At 33.9% G+C, this 20,542-nt stretch overlaps 1 protein-coding gene across 2 annotated transcripts in view; it reads left to right on the forward strand.

Annotated features, from left to right (window-relative positions):
• The first annotated feature begins 3,999 nt into the window (after positions 1-3,999).
• LOC106466519 (protein sickie-like) overlaps positions 4,000-20,542 on the forward strand; it is a 104,416-nt gene continuing 87,873 nt past the window's right edge. For both annotated transcript variants that reach the window (XM_022394996.1, XM_022395004.1), the window contains exon 1: positions 4,000-4,135. The gene's annotated coding sequence lies outside the window, so the exon portion shown is untranslated. The remainder of the gene's footprint in view (positions 4,136-20,542) is intronic.

A 20,542-nucleotide genomic window follows, 5' to 3' on the forward strand; every position in this document is an offset into this window, starting at 1 on the left:
AATATCTCACAGAGGAAGGGTAAACGTCCATTAATTGTGACTGCGAGTTTCAACTATGGAAGACTTTGTTCCACGCCATGATGGTTGTGAAGTTAACACATATATACATATGTGTGTGTTAAATTCTGATTGTGACGTAGCAGTATAAAATGACATGTGCATCTTTATAATTCACTTAATATGGAGCTAGCTAGCTTTGTGGTCTTCACTAATCACACGCCGATTTCTTCTACCGATGAAGTTGGGTAATGTTTTCGTAAAAGTATTAATGTCCGATGTGAATCCACTGAAGTTAAATGGTTTGTAACGTTAGAAATTTATAACTGTTCCTGGTCAAATATCTGAAGTGTCCCGATTAATAAGCGTTATAACAAGCGCAGTTATAGTCTCCGAAGTTTATAGCACACCACGCTACATCACATTACATCATATTGAGTCATTTTATGTTTTTGTCTATTACAGTGTAAGGAACTGTCACCACGTTTTGGCGCGTCGCGTTGATTATATTTACAGGTGTGTGGAGAGTTTCTCAAAATTTCAGTTTACATAACAATACTGACGCTAACACTAGCATCTATGTACTCTCATATATTGTTGATTCTTACACTCGAGAATCTTCTACAACTTTAGAAAATAGGCGGGAGTTTCACAATACATATTTAATAGTATAAGATATGTATATTTCTAGATATAAATTTAATTTAAACAAACTTCGATATTAAAATAAATATGTAATAATAAATCCGTCACAATATATATACACAATGTTTATTTCCCACTTTAATGAGGTCTGGTGATTAGGCTGCTCGTCTTGCAGCTGTGGATCGCGGGATCAAAACATGTCGTCAAATCTTCTTGCCCTTCAGCTGTTAGTTCACTGGTAGTTGATAAAAGATTAGCACAAGAGTTGACAGTGAGTGGTGTTGACTAGTTGTCTTCCCTCTAGTATATCACTTCAAAATTTGGGACAGGTAGTGCAGGTAACCCTCAAGTAGTTTTGGGCAAAATTCGATAACAACAAGCAAGCTCAATACAAAATTTATTATTTTTATATTTTTGTAATACCAAGTTTTTCTATTATTTATATAATTACGCCCTTTCATTTGGAAAATGTATTAATGAATAAATAATAACAATCTGATATTAAGCGAATAGTCTCACTGACAAAAGAGTGAAGCTGAAATGTTTTTCTACTCTGTTCTCTGATGACTCATATTAGTTTGTTTATTTTGAATTTCGCGCAAAGCTACACGAGGGCTATCTGCGCTAGCCGTCCCTAATTTAGCAGTGTAAGACTAGAGGGAAGGCAGCTAGTCATCACCACCAACTCTTGGGCTACTCTTTTACCAACGAATAGTGGGATTGACCGTCACGTTATAACGCCCCCATGGCTGAAAGAGTTAGCACGTTTGGTGGGACGGGGATTCGAACCCACAGATTGCGAGTCGAGTGCCCTAACCACTTGGCCATGCCGGGCTGACTCATATTAGACCATCTATTATTAAGGTAAATCAAATTTGACCAGTCCAGTTGTGAATTTTTTGCACACTGGTTTGCAGAAAAGAATTTGGTTTTGTTTCAGACTTTTTTCTCAAAGAATATGAATATTTTTGCCCTATGCGACTCTAATTTTGAACTGATAAAAAAGGAAAGCAGCTAGTGAACAACAAAATCTTGAGCTACCCTTGTCTATTTGAATTGTGGGATTTGACCGTCGTTATTGTAGCGTGCCCACAACCCCAAAGTGCAGAGCGCCGTTTCGCGGTAATGGGCCTCGAACCGCAAATCGTCGTATTCGCTAACCATTAGGCCATTCAAGGCCCCATAAGAGAAATAAGTATTCTTGATAAACAACCATAGTAAGAATAAATGCACCAGACAAAAACACGTTTGATTGAAACCTTCCCTTAGAATCAGCAATAGTGATGAACGTGGATGTACCATATACAACCGCAAGAGTCATAAATTAACTCACTAAATACGCTTATGATCCCTAGAAGCTCATCCACCAGGAAATACACCTGCCGAATACCTACCACCTACCAAACACAGCAGTAATTATTAGGCATCCATCCTCCAGATAAACAACCACAACTGGTTGAGACTTGCCTACCAGTGACAAATTAACGATATTGAACGAGATAACCCAACATATATATATTGTGTACCCATCAAATACAAAACTACTATAAGTGTCAGATACTTACCCATAACATGCACACGTGACTATTACACGTACTTCTGATTTTTTCTTTTACTTTCTGCTTTTTAAGGTTATGCATAAGCATACTTGACAAGGACGAAATGAAAGTCAATGAAATGTTAATAACGCATCTTTATGTTCTCTTTCACTCTCAGCTTCTATTACACACACACACACTACATGGTTAAAACATTCAAGAAATCCCCATATACATGAAAGATGAGAGGGCAGCTAAACAATGTGCATAATTTTCTTTAATGTACAAAAAATCGAGAGTTTTTTCAGCATGAAAGTTGTTCCTCAGCTCTCGTACGGACGAATGAAGATTTCTTTGTATTCCTAATCCGAGAAGTTTGAATTAAACTACTGGCATTTTCAATATTATAACAATTGTTTCGGCAGGTAAAAAATGTTGTTTACAGGAAAGACTAATGATATTTTTACTCAGAAAACCAGACGTACATTCATCATTTTATATAGTCCACTAAAACTAAGTTTCACGAACTTTGATTTACGCTGGAGAAACAACTAAGCTTATCTTTAGCAATTATATTGTTTGTCAAGGTGATTTATTCGGATGGCTATGTAAATCATTATTTGACAAAAAAAATCTGTGTCTGTGTGTATCCGCTTATAATTGGCGAACCGCTAGACCGATTGCCACCATACTTAGCATGTACCCTTAGGACCCCCCCCCCCCCCAGGGAGTGAAATTTTGTCTTCTCCGTGTATTTTCAATACCTGTACAAGTACAAAGCACGAGAACCACCTGTTACTTTATTTGTGAAACTTGTGTCGGTAACACTGCAATTAATAATTATCAAAGTCTATATACCGTTACCATATACCGGCTATACTTCCTTGTTCGTTACATTCATAACTTTTGTTCATTGAACTCCAAGTGTAAGTGCAATAGTTACCTGTTGTCATTACGTGATGGCGGTGATACGCTCGTCATGATTTTGAAGCTCCCAATAGTTTAATCCACGTGTCTACGCATTATAAAACCAGAGAAATCTTCAGTTGTACACAGGAGAGCTACGAAACTGTGAAATCGGTCTCTTGTTTTGTTGAAATATACTCTTTGCTTGTTTCTTTTCACGGAATTAAAGAAAACTACACAAACTATTGCTGCCTGAGTCAATCTCACCTGTCATGTATACATATTTATATACTTGAAGGGCGTTGTTAATGGACTTCATCTGTCTAGGAAGTATTTGGAGGATGTTTTCCCTAATGAAGATCCGAGCAATCAGCTCGAAACATCGTCCAAGAACTTTCTGGACAGAAGAAGTCCATTAACAACGCCTTTCAAGTACCAATACATAAATTTACACTAATTTGTGTATGTTAAATGGAAATTTGTTTTGTAATTTTTTATCATGCAGTTTAACACGTATATGTTGATGATGGTGTGATGTCGCTTATCACATATCCTGATGATCGATTTTTTAATGCATTCAACTTTTATGTCCTATATATAACTTTGTCTAGATCAAGTGCTGATCTGTATAGTTTCTGTGTGTGTGCTTCCCGTGTCGTTTACACTAACATGAAGAGCCTCAGGAGTTGCTGGATTTCATAAGCTAATCAGCAGGAGCTGACGGCAGTACACGAGTGAACATTTTTTAAAGCCCTGTGCATGATTCACAGATGTCAAAGGGCGCAAGGGATTTTGGGAATCCAAACAGCGGCACATGTTGTGTGTATGTTTGTACTTGAGCGTGCGTGTGCGTGAGCTCAACGAGAGTGTGACTGGCTGAACTTGGGTGTCTCAGTCTTTGTTGTCAGCATCGACTCGGAAGCACAGTCCTTCTTCATTTACGAAACTGGCGGTATCAATTGAAAATTACTTTGATGTAGTTTAGGCTTATCTTAATAAACAATTGCAGAACGAATAAAAATTCAGAAGTCTCGTATTGAGCACTCGAGGTAAGTTTGTTTGTTTGTTCATAACTTCTGTTAACTCGTCCATATGTTTGAGAACAATAGTTTTGTTTTTATTTAATTTCATGCAGAAATTTAAAAAGCTTCACTGAATATGTGCAATATTTTTGATTTAACATATTGATGTTTAACGTGTTAAAAGCAATCCGAAAACTTTTGTTGTTTGTTTAGAATTAGTTTCAAATTTTCCAATCCTGTAACTGCAGTTATATTACAGAAAGATTGAAATAATCCTTGCTGCAGCTGTATTTAAACCTTCTTAAAATCTTATTTACTATTTTAATCTGGCTGTGACACAAGTATTGTTTGATCCTTCTCTAAAAAAACATAAGCACAATATTAAATTCAAGATGGCAATGACATCAACATAAGCTGAACAACACAAGTTAGATGACAGGTTGCTATAGTTTTAGGGATTATTGGTAAAACACGCAAGTGTATAAACAGCCTTGGCTAAATATATGTGTGGAATAATGCAGGATTCGAGAAGTTTTCCAAAATTTTACTTGGTGATTTAGAATTATCCCAGTATATTAACGTTTTCAACATTATTTCAAATGGTCTATTAAGAAATTACGAATATGAGCCTGCTTTTTAATTTTTATTATATTTCTCAGAAATTCGCGCAAAAAGGGTAAGCTGAGCATAGCAGTTCTTAATTTTGAGCTGATAGACTGAAGGGAAAGAAGGTAGTCAGTAGTACCGACCGCCAACTCGAATAGTCGGATGTTACCGCCACATTTTTAAAGCACCCTATTTTTTATTGTGGTTTCTGGATGCGAACCATTGATCCACGGTTCCACAGAGCAGACATGTTAACTGCTAGGTCACGGCTGGCCCCTTTCCTAACTAAAAACATTGTTAAATTTTGCTGTTAATAATAGTTATAGTATTATTGCTTAAGATTTTTTTTCTAACAGGAACAAGTTGTATTTTTTTTTAATCAAAGAATATTTTATGAAATCTAAGAAAGAGAACTGGATTTTTATGAAAGCTGAAAATTTTGTTAACAACATGTCACGTGAAAGCTGATACGTCAAATAGCAATTATTTCAGTCCAACTGATGGCAAATTATGCTCTTTACGCTTTGTACAATAGAATATACAAAATGTATTAATATCTGAACATGCTTTAACATGAGTAATAATAATAATTAGCATGTGAGAGTAAATGTTTCTAAATTTCATAATTAACATCTTACTTGTGTCATCTGTATTCTGATAGAATGCTTAAATGTATGGTTATTTGTCAGGTTTTATTTGAAGTTTTATATTAAAGTGAAAACTCGCATGAACTGCTTAAAAACATTAGTTTACAGAAAATACAGGTATAAAGTTTACAGTCAACTTGTAATTGATACGAAGAAAACAGACTTTTTTTTTCTCTAAAGGTTATTAAGTGACGTTTATTTGAATACTTTAAACAAGTGTGTTTCTTTTGTGTGTTTTTTTGTAAAATTATTCTTCGATTTAAACCACGAATGAAACATTTTATTATCGTGTATCTGATATAATCAAAACACAAACTTGGAATAACTTTGTTTATTAGTCATAGCTGAAGTTTGTCAAAAATCAAATATCGTTCCATTTTATTGTAATTTCGATATTGGTTGTTGACTTTAAATTACATTTAAGTTGTATTTTTGTTCATTTTGTTTTTCCAACAAAGATACGAAATACATAGTTTCTGATCTAACCAAAAGATGGCACCCGTGGATTTTAAGACCTCACAGGTATAGTTCACCACGATTTAAAATAATTAAATGCTGAGTAAACGCCTCAAAAGGTTTAATATTATGTATCAGTTTTAAATAAAGTATTTTTTATTATGAAATTACGACTATAGATATTAATGAAGTTTGTTATTGTTATTGCGCTGTGGCAAGTAACAAGGTGTAATAGTTTGTTTTATATCACATATATGCTAGTATTTCGTTAAAAAAAAAAACCATGGTAGCTTTTATAGTGCTTAAAAACAAGTACCCTAATCAGTACTGTTAAGATGTTCCTGCTGCGCGCCTTGCAGTTCATGACTTTTTTGTGTCGTAACTTCAATATAATTACATATAAAGATAAACAAGTGTAACCTAATTAGTTTTAAAAAAATCTGTTTCGCGATTATACAGATCTGAATTCACATATGCACGCTTTATTTTTCATTAGGGTTAGGGTGCGATAGACGCGCTTATCACTAGATATAAGTATTGGTGGTGAATTGTAAGTTACTGGAATATATAGTTACAGTTAAGGTTTTATGTGTTATAATCTAGCTGGTATGATTAACTACGGGGAAAGTCTGTGACAAGAATTAGTACTGTTATTATTATTTTAAAACTCAATCAAAGATTAAATCAATTGATCCACGAAGGTTCTATAATATAAATTAATAATTTAAGTTTAATTACAACATTTAACTCTAGAATTTTCGATGAATCCCATCGGATTTTTAAATACATTTTTCTACACTATTTATGCGCCAAGTTGCTTGTGGGTTCATGATTTTGTTAGTTACAGGATCCTTAATAAAATATGAGTCGCCTGAAATATCTAAAGAAAAATATCACCAGTATTGCAATTAAACCCTCTAATTACAGCTGGAACTCCCTGTGAGCTTTACGTAGAAGATTAATGATTTCGCCCAATTTTTTTGACAGTTCCTTACACTGTAATAGACAAAAATATAAAATGACTCAATATGATGTAATGTGTGGACCCCATCAGTAGTGAATGGTATAAAAACATAAGGAATTTGAGAGTTAAATTCATTAGCACTAATAAGGCCCATAAAGTATAATCATCATTAAGCTGAATGGTTATTATAACGAATACTGAGTTTTATGTCATTGTCCATCCAGTATCCTGCTTATTCAGGCTATTATAATACGATCTAATTCAGATGAAATTATGTAAGTTATAGTTCGATCTAATTCAGATGAATTTATCTAACTTATATTTCGATCTAATTCAGATGAAATTATGTAAGTTATAGTTCGATCTAATTCAGATGAATTTATGTAACTTATATTTCGATCTAATTCAGATGAAATAATTTAACTTATAGTTTAATCTAATTCAGATGAAATTATGTAACATATTGTCTTCGATGAATTAATTGGTGTTTTATTAGACTATTCACGATTGTGCACAAAGAAAAATATTCCAAGGTTTTTAAACCTGTTTTGTTTCCATATGTTGTAACATGTGTTTGTGGTTTCTGTCATATAATGTCATGTTAAATGGTCGACGTTTTTCATTAATTACGCTCCTGTAAAATAATTTAAAAACTTTAACTTACGTTTTTCGCTAAGTACCATCCTGCTAAGTAACACAATAATACTTATTTTTCTTTATGATTTTATTGGAATATAACCAGAAGCAATTTGAGTTATATATTTAAAAACGTTTTAATATAACATATTCAAACCTGTAGGAGCTCATATAATGAGAGGATATTTTTAACACAAACCTATGCGATTACAGACATGAGTTTCTAACAGTATAAAAAGTGTGAAGAAAAGATTTGTCTTTTACAATTCCCCCCCCCCCACCACACACACACACTAGTTGGCTCAGCGGTAAATCTTAGGGCTTATAACACTAAATGTTGAGCTTTGATACCTGCTACGGACACAGCACAGCTAGCCAGATGTGTAGCTTTGTGCTTAATAAGAAACAAATTATTTTACATTTACCTAAAAATAAAAATAAATTGCCACAAACTTTTCTATCTTACCAAAGACATGACTTCATAAACGAAATAATTCAGATACAAATTAATAGACTAGTTTTTGTTACAATGATTAAGATGAGCGAATTAATAAAATGCAGCAAGTTTTCTAACATATGCTTATATTTTACTTGTAAAGCTTTACAAAGACTTATTTAGTTATGTGTGTGTTTTAAAGATAAATTTTGTAAACTTATGCAATATACTACCTGTACCTTAATCTTTATGGGCAACATAAAATATTCAGTTAGACTACATATCTGAAATTATATTATTATTGTAATAAAAATTCTTGTGTTCTGAATATTGATTTAAAGTTCTTGAGACCTTATGCTTTCTATTGAGAAGCCTAGTTTGAGGTACGCCTAATTCTTGTTCATAACAGCGATTAGTGTTCATTTTCATTTGCTATTCTTATTTCGCCAAACGTAGGAGGAACTCTCTTTAGTAATAGTCATGTTTGTTGTTATCATGGTAACGTGTGCTCCCTGCATCCGCGTCGTTGCAAATAAAAGTAAAATGGAACCGTGCAGCATATCGAGATGCTATGAGAATATGATTCTTCAATATGATTGGTTGCTTTTTTTTCTCTTTTTTTCTTATGTCAGATTGTCTTTGAGAATTCCGTTGACAATAAAGATGTTGGTTTGGTTTTATCTACCAATTGACTTATAGGGTCTTCTGCTCTAAGTTTGTTACTGAGTTGGAAAAATCAGTCTTAATCTACTGTTTGTTTATTCTCTATTGCGGTGTTTCGCATTTCATATTCTAACTTGAATTTCGGGGAGAAATTCAGTACATTTTTCAAAAATTATTGGACTGTATATTTGATTTTATCCATTAAAATTTCGTTTCCAAAATTTTAAAGAACATTTGGTATACGTCTAACATAGACTAACGTTGTTAGGTGTTTTAATTTTCCATAAAAGGCTGAAAATACGTAGGAAGCATTATGATGTTCACCTCAAGTCGTGTATTTCGATGAAACATAGCATAACCTGAACTCTTCTGAACATAGCAAAGAGTTATACAAAATGGAGTTTGAATATTATGCCTTCACATGCTCCAGGTAATTGAAAAGTTATTTTTATCATAATTTAAACACTTATTTGCGTTTTGTAGAAATTTATTACATTTAAAAAGACATTAATCAGCGTAAGAGAAAATAATGTAATTTTTTTAAAAAAATTATGCCTTTTTTTGAATTATCATGACGGTAAGTATGTGTAAATCGATCCACAACTCAAAATAATTGCTATAGACGTGTGTGCTCAGCTTTTCGCTAGTCCCCTGATATCCATTTGTTACTTAAATCACGTAGTTACCAGAACTTACTTGGGCCATCTGAACCCCTGAGGCAGAAAGGACACAGACGTGAAATTCTCATCCTCTACTCTACCCCCCCCCCCATACACACACACACTTTCTCCCCTTTTCGCCTCTATCCATAACAAAGAAGCTTGCCTGACACACATATAGTGGTTGTACTTTTCAGGAAAATAGAAATAACGGTTTTTTAAATTCCAGAAAATGAAGTTTATTACGTGCCTTTCTTCATACTTATAGTCAATATGATTTTATGGGACTTTTGGTTTCACTACAATTCACATCTGCGTTTATATATATAACTATTTATATATTCTAATGGATAATCTGATTAAAGATAATCTGAAGAGTACATAAAATATTTCTTGTGGCTTCAGATTTCAACAACTTACCATTTTTACCCTTCACTTGTCACCTGATTAATCTTTTTGAAAAAAGTATCATCACACAGTCAGTTTTATAAAGCCGAAAATAATGTGCTAAGCAGTTTAGTTTGTAATACTGAAAACTGTTTTTATAATTATTGTTTACAACCAGACCAATCAAATATGAATTTTTCATTTTTGAATACTTTTATAACAGTCCTTTTTATTGGAAATCGCATAGGTCATACTAACTCCTGAGGGGCTGCTGAGAGATTTATGAGTCAAAGTGCACATGCGCAGTATCATCTTGGTGAGTGATGAGAATACAATAGAGTGAATAGACCATTTATGTCTGTGCGACAGTTGTATCACAGTTTTCTAGTTAATTGTTTCATTATTTTTTAATCTTTTTGTATTTTCACAAATTAAGAATAATCAACCACGAATATTTAAAATAGCAGCTATGTTTTGAAGAGTTCTGCTGTCACACCAATGAGTTTTTTTTCCTCATAATTGACCAAATGGCCATTAGTAATAAGTCAAATTATAGCTTGAAGACCTAATTGTTCAACAGTGTAATGTGTTCTTGTGTTTTCTCCTATCGTTCAACATTCGGTGGCTACGTTTCTCATAAATTCAACAATGCTTAACCGAAAAATAGAAACACAATCAGAAAATACAAATTGAGCAGTCATTAAAGTAGGTACATAGAAAATTTATTTTCAATCTTTAGTAATCTCTACTCTTCTTTTGATGTGATTAGTGCTCTTTTCTTAGTGTTTTTACCTCTGTTTTTTTTTTGTTGTTGTTGTTGTTGTTTTTTCATTTTGTCCTGTCACTCGGTGGGTCAGCAGTAAGTTTATGAACTTTCAGCGCTAAAATACGGGATTCGATTTGGAGCAGCTTTGCGTTAAAAAACACGAGTGTTTTTTTTCATCCAGTAATACAGATATGTATATTAAGTTGTAAATATACCTCAAAATTATTTAATGATTACAAAATTTTTTATAGGTTTTTAGTTATTCTGCGTTCTAGTTCAACTTTAAAATACGAAAGTGTTCTTGAAGAGAACTGAGGCTGGTTGATTAAAACTAGAATAAAATTATGTTTTGTGGTTGATAGAGCATTATTATATTAAATTTAGGTTCTAAAATAGCAGTGTTAATAATAATGAAAGTTATTCAATGCCTTTTGTTTAATACACGCGCTAGTGCTACGTGATGTATCGATTCACTAATAGAAGTAGGTGAAGTGTACGCAAATCTTTAGTATTGTAAGTGGGATCGGAAATTACATTATATCTGTAATTGTGGAATGTAGCGTTAATGTCATTCTCTAACAGTGTAACCTTAGTGGCCTAGTCTCTAACAAATCGTTTTAATTGTTCTTGGGTTATGTGGTAATTACATTTAATCATCATAGACTGTATTACATTTACTTCTAGTGTATATCCGAATCTCGAGGATTAGACTCAGCGATGCCCTAATGATGTGTGAATTACAATACTTTTCTATGCTCTGGGATATATTTATCACACACTGTTATAATACGAACGTATATTAGAAGTCTGCGACTGTATGTAATGCTAAAACACCAACACTAACGGTTATATACAGTTTTCTTTTTTGCACTTAAATTTTTATTGAATTTCTCTTTTTTCTTTTCCACGCGCTCGGTTTCATACATTAGCATCTGTATCACTCTATGTACACCGTAGCTTATTTAGATTTAAGTTTGGTATTTGTATTCTTAAAATTGTAACTAAATATATATATATACTCACACAGGCTTAGCTCCATTTCTGTGTAACGAGATTTACGTTTCAACTTAACAGTGTGTTGCTAAGCGACCAGTATCAAGACAAGCAGTTATAGTTAATAATTCTTAGCTCAAGGTATTAGGAATCTCATGGGACCATACAGTATATTAGGATTATAAGAATCTAGCTGATATAATAACTAGATATAAAGTATGCCAACGTTTTTACCTTTAAACAGAAACTAAGGATGTAATGTTGTTTAAATCTCAACATTATCATCATTACCTTTTTTATTTCATATATATGACACAAGAAGATGTGTAAGTATTTTTGTTTGTTTGAATTTCGCGCAAAGCTACACTAGGACTATCTGCGATAGCCGTTCCAAATTTAGCAGTCAAATACTAGAGGAAAGGCAGCTAGTCATCACCACCCACCGCCAACTCTTGGGCTACTCTTTTACCAACGAGTAGTGGGATTGACTGTCTGCCACATTATAACGCCCCTATGGCTGAAAGGGCGATCATGTTTGGTGGTACGGAGATTCGAACCCGCGACCCTAAGACTGCGAATGGAGCGCCCTAACCCTGGCCAAGTAAATAGTAGTGGTTGCATCAGTTCTTCTGCATCCCTTATAGTCAGGGTTAGCGGGTTACTGATATAATATCCACATTAAATCTGTTATAGTCGAAACTCTTAGTGGTTAACAAAACCTTGAGGCTTATATTCACGCCCTCTACGTGTATAGCTATTAAACAATTGTTTGAAAGCATGTGAATATCTCAAAACAAAGCCAATCTCACATATGTTCTCCGAATTATCTTCTATAAATTTGGATGTTTTCATACAGGTGTATAAATGAACGTGGATAATCTCTTTATAACTTTTAAAGTAATCTAATGAAACCTTTTTTTTATATTCCAATTTCATATAAAAGGCTATTAAGGTATATTTTAACGGGAAGCCGATTTCATATATTATTCGATTTCTTTATAACTTTCAAACTCCGAGTTCATCAAAAAGATCAAAATGAACCCAAAGTCAGTGCCAGAGTCAACATCATAAAGATCATGTTCCTTCTATTACTCAATCTTACAAATTTAATCAGATGCTATTACAGGCTTAACACTGAAACTTATAATTAAATGTTTCAATCATTATGCTACCCAAGCCAGTGCCTTCGTTATGTTAGGAAGTTGTTAGTTCCACGGAATCGATGCTAATTTTAGTTTTGTTTAATCTAATATGGCTGCCCCACTCCAAGAAGGCACCAACATGAATTAGGCCTGCCTACTTACAATAAAGTTTGGACATGAAAGAGTGAGTTCTCAGCTGAAATTTATGATTGCATATTTTAATCAAATCGGGAACAGTTAGATATCGATCATTAAAAAAAACCTCCATACGGATGGCAGTTGAATTCTTAATGAATAAATTTCCCGTTTTAATAGTTTTACTTTGTTATTGCCCCCCCCAGTGGCACAGCGGTATTTCTGCGGACTTACAACGCTATAATCCGGGTTTCGATACCCGTGGTGGGCAGAGCACAGATAGCCCATTGTGTAGCTTTGTGCTTAATTACAAACAAACAAATACTTTGTTATTTGTCGAGAAAAATAGATTGTCTGAGAAAATAATGAACGGATTAGTATATTCTGTTTCCACCATGTCTGATGAGACAGTTAAAAAATAAACGTAGTTTTTTTAATTATTATTGCCCCCCAATGGCACAGCGGCATGTCTGCGGACTTACAACGCTAGAAACCAGGTTTCGATGCCCGTGGTTGGCAGAGCACAGATAGCCCATTGTGTAGCTTTGTGCTTAAATACAAACAAACAAAAATTTTAATTATTATAAGTGATTTATTTTGTTCGTTAGTTGTTTAATTTTTGTAGCGTAAAGCTACATGATGGGCTAACTGTGCTCTGCCCACCACAGGGAATCGAACCCAGATTTTAGAATTTTGAGACTGGAACTTACCGCTGACCCAATGGACTATCTGCACAGAATGCACTCTGTCCACCGTGGGGAATCAAGCCGTGGATTTTAGTGTTGTAACTACGTAAACCAACCGTAGATTCACGGGGATCCTGGAGGGTCAAGTGGTTTAGTAATGCTGGTTGTAAGTACGTAAACCAACCATTGACCCACGGGGGCCCTGGGGGTCAAATGTCTTAGTAACGCTAGTTGTAAGTGCGTAAACCAACCGTTGATCCACGAGGGTCAAGTGGTTTAGTAATGCTAGTTGTAAATATGTAAACCAACCATTGATCCACGGGAGTCCTGGGGGTCAAGTGGTTTAGTAATGCTGGTTGTAAATATGTAAACCAACCGTTGATCCACGGGAGTCCTGGGGGTCAAGTGGTTTAATATTATTATCACTGAAGCCATTAAAGTATGAAAACGGAATAGGAATTATTAACCTGAATGGCAGCTTATGTAGACGTGGACTAAACGGCCAGGCTTAGAGATCGCCAATATTCGAGTAATAGGTTAAGTTTTATGTATCTTTTTTAATAATGATATTATTAATATTTCTGACATTTTAGATTTAATTCAGATTAACAATATTTTACAATTTGTGAAATTCATTGTATTACTGTTCCTGTATTTAAGTAAATTAACCAAAATAGAGACTACATTATAAATGATAACTAAGCCTTTTCTCTACTGATGTATTTGATAAATGAAAAAAAAAAAAATTAAAGAATACGTACAGCGTTTCGGGAGCACGTGCGGCCATCCAATGTATTTGCCGATAGTTCCAAAAATACTCATATCATGTTATCTCTTGTTTTAGTAACTTGCGCAACGTATTGTGCTTTGGGTTTAATAAGCTTCAATCGTATAGGTAACTTCGGCACAAGGAGCGATTTATTGTTTTCACGCCCATGTTGAGTCAAGGAACAGGACTCGAGTGAGATGTAGTCAGTTGGTTTTCTATTATCCCTCGCTTGTTTCCTAATACAGGCTCTTCAAAGTCACGCTTGTTTACCTCTGTATTTAACTTGCATCATTTCTAATACTGCCTATGTTTTGAAAATCCTGAAGTAACGCAACGTTGTTACTCTCAGTTGAGCAAAGCTAGAACTTTGAAACTGCTATAATTAGTAAGCTTCGGTAATAATCTTAAGTCTGAGATGCATTTAAACCAGTTTTAAGACGCTTTTAAGTACGCTGTGTTATTAATGATAATTTATTACTTGTCATATGTGTAATACCTTAAAGTTTAGTGTGATAATTTATTACTTGTCATATGTTTGATAACTTAGAGTGTAGTGTGATAATTTATTACTTGTCATGTGTGTGATACCTTAAAGTTTAGCGTGATAATTTATTACTTGTCATGCGTGTGTGATACCTTAAAGTTTGATGTACTTTTTTAAACTTCTGAAAAAAAACCTTCGTCTTCTCTCAGACAACTGAAAATACACCCTATATCAACATCTTTCACTTCTTTAGCGAAGCCTCATCAGTTGGTAAAGAGAAATGTAATTAAATGTTTGGTTGTTTGTTAAACATCGAGAACAATTTGCGATAGCCGTCCCTAACTTTAGTGTTAGAGGGAAGATAATCAATCAACATCTCCAACTTTGGACTACTCTTTACCAACGACCCACGGCTGAAAGGATTTAACCCTATGACCCGGCGATTACTACTCGAGTGTCTCTAACCATCAGACCATGCCACGCCCACAAAGTAAAATGTATTTTGGACTGTGGCTTTTAAATTATTTAAATAGAAGTCACGTTTGATAGAGGGCATTCAATAAGGTAAAGTGACACCTTTTATAAATATTTATGTTAGATATGTGTATTTCTATTACTAATGCTTCCTTTACTTTTGTGCATGTCTTGTACTTTGCCCACTATATTTACGTTTTCGTAATTTATCTTATGGTTAAGTTTCTATGTATTCATTTACGCATGTGGACCCTTTTAAGTGCTCGTTATATCTTGTTCTTAGGTTTCTGCTAGTCTCATCAATATATCACCGTTCCACCAAACATGCTCGCCCTTTCAGCCATAGGGGCGTTATAATGTGACGGTCAATCCCACTATTCGTTGGTAAAAGAGTAGTCCAAGAGTTGGTGGTGATGACTAGCTGCCTTCCCTCTAGTCTTACACTGCTAAATTAAGGACTGCTAGCGCAGATGGCCCTCGTGTAGCTTTGCGCGAAATTAAAAAAAAACAAACAAACATATTCTTATTAGCCGTTTTCCTTTGTTTTTTATGTTTCCTATAATATATTATTTTTTATTTCTATTTCTTTATTATCTCGTGTATTTTGTGGGTAGGTATTATTTTTGTCTTACTTCTTTTAATGATTTATCAATGAATTTTTCTGGAAAACTATTTAAACTTTTAAAGTACGTTGAAATATATTTCATTTCAACTTCTATTTCTATAGGAGAAACACGTATAAACCTTATAATGTACCTATGTTTTAAATGATGTCATTTGCTGATTATCCATTGATGTATTATGTTATGTCTGTTCATTCTGTATATGCTTATGTTGATTGTGCTGTAAATTCGTGATAAGTAAATTTAGGAAATTTATTGTTGCTTCGTATTCTTCTTCAATTATGAATTTTGTGTTAGAATGGGTGAAGTTAATGTGTTTAAAAAGTAGTTTTGCTAATCTTCGTTATTAAAACTACCTAATACATTATCAACGTATCTCAACCAAGAGCATGAGAAGAATAAGGCTGTTTGTATTCCTTTTGTTTCTCTAGAAATTACAAGTAAGTTTGCTATAGCAGGTGACAGAGAGCTTCCCAAGCTAAATCCATTTTTTTAATGTAAAATTGTTCTAAGAATTAAAAGCAGTTGATTACAGCAAAGTCACACTGGTTTCCAACTCTATTAAATTAATAACAGTTTTATGGTTTTCCTATTGCTATGTGGCCTCATAGGTGATTATTTGAACGCCCCCTTACTCGTTTGTTCGTTGAACTTCTCGTCAAGTTAATCGTGAGCTATCTAATTTTGAAGTGATAGACTAGAGAAAAGGGAGCGAGTCAGCATCACCCACCGCCAAATCTTGGGCTACTGCAACCAAGCAGTGAGTTGTGGCCATTATTCTTATAATGCACTCATACACCTAAAGTGTGTAATGCGTTTTTTTGTTATTGTTCTCGGTAAATGGACACGAACCACGAAACCTCGTATCACAGTTCGGCATGCTAAACACTGAGCCACTCTCGGCCATCTATCACACCTGAATCTTGTTTGCAAATTTTAAAAGCCAAAGTAAAGCCCATTCTTTTTTACAAACTGATGAAGCTTTCTATAAAGAAGTACATAAAACCTCGTTGTTTAGGATGTATTTTCCGTTGCTAGAGAAAATCTGAATTTTTTCAGGCTAATATATTCAATATTGTGAACTCTTTATCCATGTTCCTGTTTACAATACATTCATTGTTTTCACACAAACTCATCGAATCTGAAGAACATTTTATTAGGTGACTAGGTATTACTCAAATTTATCCTTTGATCTCATGCTATTTTTAAAGGCGAAATTTTGATTTATCACATTAGAAATGTTGTACAACACACTAGCTAACTGTAGTGATATACATCAAGTATTTTCATTTTATTCATCATTATCATTAAAACACTTCTTCACTTCACATTTGGCAGTGCTGATGGAGTACTTATAATAAACTTATTGGTTCAGGCGGATGTACCTACTGTGTTTAAATTAAATTATATACTTATCTTAATAAAGCTCAAGGCAATAAGTGTTCTCTGGATTTGAATGGTCCTGTTATTTCTTATGCTATTTCTTATGATTTTCACGCAATTTTGAAGATGTGTTGGAAATTAAAAGCAACACCAACAAGTCTGTAAAACAGGTTGACACGTTAGATGGAAGAGGGATAAGGAAAACAGAATCTCCCCTCTTGAGCTTCCACACCAGTAATATAAGTCGTGTTTAACTTCCTTTTCTCTTTTCCATGGCACGCGTGTTTGTTCTAATTTGCTGAGCTAATCCACATCTACTGAACCGTTATCAGGTTTCCTCTTCAAGCATTAACCACTATTTCTTTGCATCGAGATTTTGGAATGAAAACAAACTCTCAAGCCGAAAAATACAAACACTGTAAACTCGAGCAAATAATAAATGATCAGTCTTCTGTCGAATGTCATGAACGGTAATGTTGTCGTTGTTAACTGGTATCGGTAAAGGAAATTTTTTAGCTGTTCCAATACAATAACACATTTCCTGCGATGTTCTCCATCATCTCTTTGTGTATACATATCTATGCGATAAACATTTCAATCGTTTATGTTACTATATCTATAGTTTGATGTCAGTCGTGCCCTAAATCGTCACAAGTTTTAACGTAGTTAGGTAGTCATTATTCATCTCAAGTTAGTAGTTTATGACCGTTATAGAACACTACAGCATAAGATTCAGTCTTAAAGTGCTTATAACTTCCTGGGAATAAACACGCAGTCAATTTCTCACGGGTTTTACTCCATGTTTAATCACGTGTATGTTGTGAAAGCTTTCGATCACCTCACAAACAAGTCAGAGTAACTATATAGTATATTGTAATAGACTACTAGTGTAAGACTAACCGTGTGTATATTGTTGAATTCCCACGTTATAGAATTACGTTACCATTTCAAGTATGCTTAGAAATTTGAATTATTTTCACTGCAAATTTATAATTCATTATTTGTGGGTGAATGTGATAGCATTTCAGTTTATCATAAAACTAACCTGTGTATATAGTTTATAAACAGTAGTAGTTTATTAGCAGTAGTAGATAGTTATTTAAAAGCTTCTTAGCGTTATTTTAATTTTTTGATATAATAATAGAAACGTTATGAGCGTTTAATTATTATGATAATATTAAATCAGTTTTGTGGACAACACGTTTTTCTCAGTAACAGCAGATCAATATTACAAGAAAAGACGCTCATGCAGCAAGTTCTTTCGTCAACATTAAACTGTGTAAAACTAACATTCTCATATAATAATGGTAATATAGCAGCAGCTTTAGCTTCAACTACAAATTTTTGACAATGGAATAGTTTGTGATGTGAATTTAAAGTTTAATTGTACTTTTAATCTAATCCATTATTGTAACTGTATACTTATATCCGGCAACTCGATTGTCGTTCATCCCACACTTTTACAAAAACGCTTTTTACAACTCATCTTAATCCTTCCTCTTTTTTTCAAAATCCTAAGAGCTCACCTTACTTCTACTAAAAGTTATCTCAACGTAGCATCGATCCATCATCAGTTTCGTGTGAATTTTCACAGCTGTTTAAACCTACTCAGATACCTTGTGATACTGCCCCTCCTGGAAGAATGCTCTTCAAAAGAATTGTGCTGATAATTCCAATACCCCCTCCCTTCCCTCTTAATTTACAACAGGTGAATCACGAGTACCACGCCGTTGACTCATCATCCCGTAATGTGAATTCTTTCATTTTATTATATGAATTTTCGCTCAGTTAGAAAAAAAACAAACAATGTATCAATTCCAACGACTATCAATTTTTTTAGAGTAACGTAGGTTTTTAGATCAGGATATCCAAAGCGTACAATGATGCTACAAGAAATAACTGGTTCAAAAGAAATTATCGAGTTTTAACCCGAAAATGCAAAATTAAAGTAATACTAATTATGAGAATGTCAAATTTTAAGAAGGCTATAGTCTACACACACAGCATTTTAACATTGCAAAAATACTCTTTGGTTAGTTTATAAGCGATCCCATTTGTTTCGTTGATTTTATTGGTTACTACTTGTATAATGCCATACTTTAGAAGTAAGACTAAAAGTTCATAACCTTCAAGTCGCAAAACTGGATTTAGCCTCACAGGATCTAACTAAGTATAAAACCCTTATCTAACCCTTACATGTATTTCTTACACATGGAACTTACAATGTCACCTTTGTAAAATGTCCTAGCTTACATAGATGACACCTGTTTTAACCACTCACATCATTGTACAATAATGTGTTGTCTGCCAGTCAGTCAGTAGACACTAAAATGATGTCACATAAGAGACGCTTAAAGATGCAATTTGTACTGTCGTGACGTCAGTAAAGAGTGCGCATGCCATGAATCACGACAAGAATTAAACACTATGTAGGCTACAACACAGCATGACAAACGAACTTGAAAAGTAAGATATTACAACATTTATTACTCTTAATTTTAGTTTTATTTACTCCTGAAACAACACTTTCGTGGACCCTGCGGAAGAACATCTAGTTTCTATATTGTCTATATAAACTCCTTGAAATTTGTCATATTTAAATATAATATCCCCATATAATGTAATATACACTGAATAAGCTTGCGTGAATAATGTAAGTAGAGAGTGGATTTCCTATAAAGAAAAAACGCTGATAGTGACCAGATACACTCTGCTATTTACATTATGCGTAGACTATGTTTAATTTCGCTGACCTCCACCATGTGCCATCATACGTTATTTATGGAATAACTTAGCAATTATAGAAGCAAATTATTATAAGCGTTAAACCCAAAGGAAAGGTTGCATATCATTTAGATGTGTATTTGTAAATAAAACCTGTAAAGGTTTATTCCTAACTGCAACATTAAACAGGGGCAAAACTCATGTCTGTAATCGCATAGGTTTGTGTTAAAAATATCCTCTCATTATATGAGCTCCTACAGGTTTGAATATATTATATTAAAACGTTTTTAAATATATAACTCAGCAAGACACGTGACAACTACAACGGTGGAACGGCTTGCATTAGAACTATATCTGACATTGGAGTTAATAAGGTAGTATGATACCAACAAAACTGATCGTATTGACGTATTTTATATTGTTTGTTTGTAAATTAAGCACAAAGCTACAAAATGCTCTGCCCACCACGGGTATCGAAACTCAGATTCTAGCGTTGTAAGTCCGCAGACATACCGCTGTGCCACTGGAGGGGCTGTTTTGAGCATTCACGAACACAAAGGTCAGTAGCAAAAGGCCCTAGGCAATAATGTGCAACATATTTATGAAGGATTTCCATTTAGAAAAAAAAACAACAACACAAGTCACGTGTACAGAGTTGCTTCCGTGAAACAGTCGTTTAATTATATCACATCCCAACTATCTTGTTTGCATTGTTTTTACAGGATTGATATTAGCCATCCCTACATTTGCTTCCTTTTTTTAAAAGTTTTTTTTTTACTAGTTTGCTTGTTTTTCTAATGC

This window comes from Limulus polyphemus, unplaced genomic scaffold, assembly GCF_000517525.1.
Source record: "Limulus polyphemus unplaced genomic scaffold, Limulus_polyphemus-2.1.2 Scaffold74, whole genome shotgun sequence".
Classification (NCBI taxonomy): domain Eukaryota; kingdom Metazoa; phylum Arthropoda; class Merostomata; order Xiphosura; family Limulidae; genus Limulus; species Limulus polyphemus.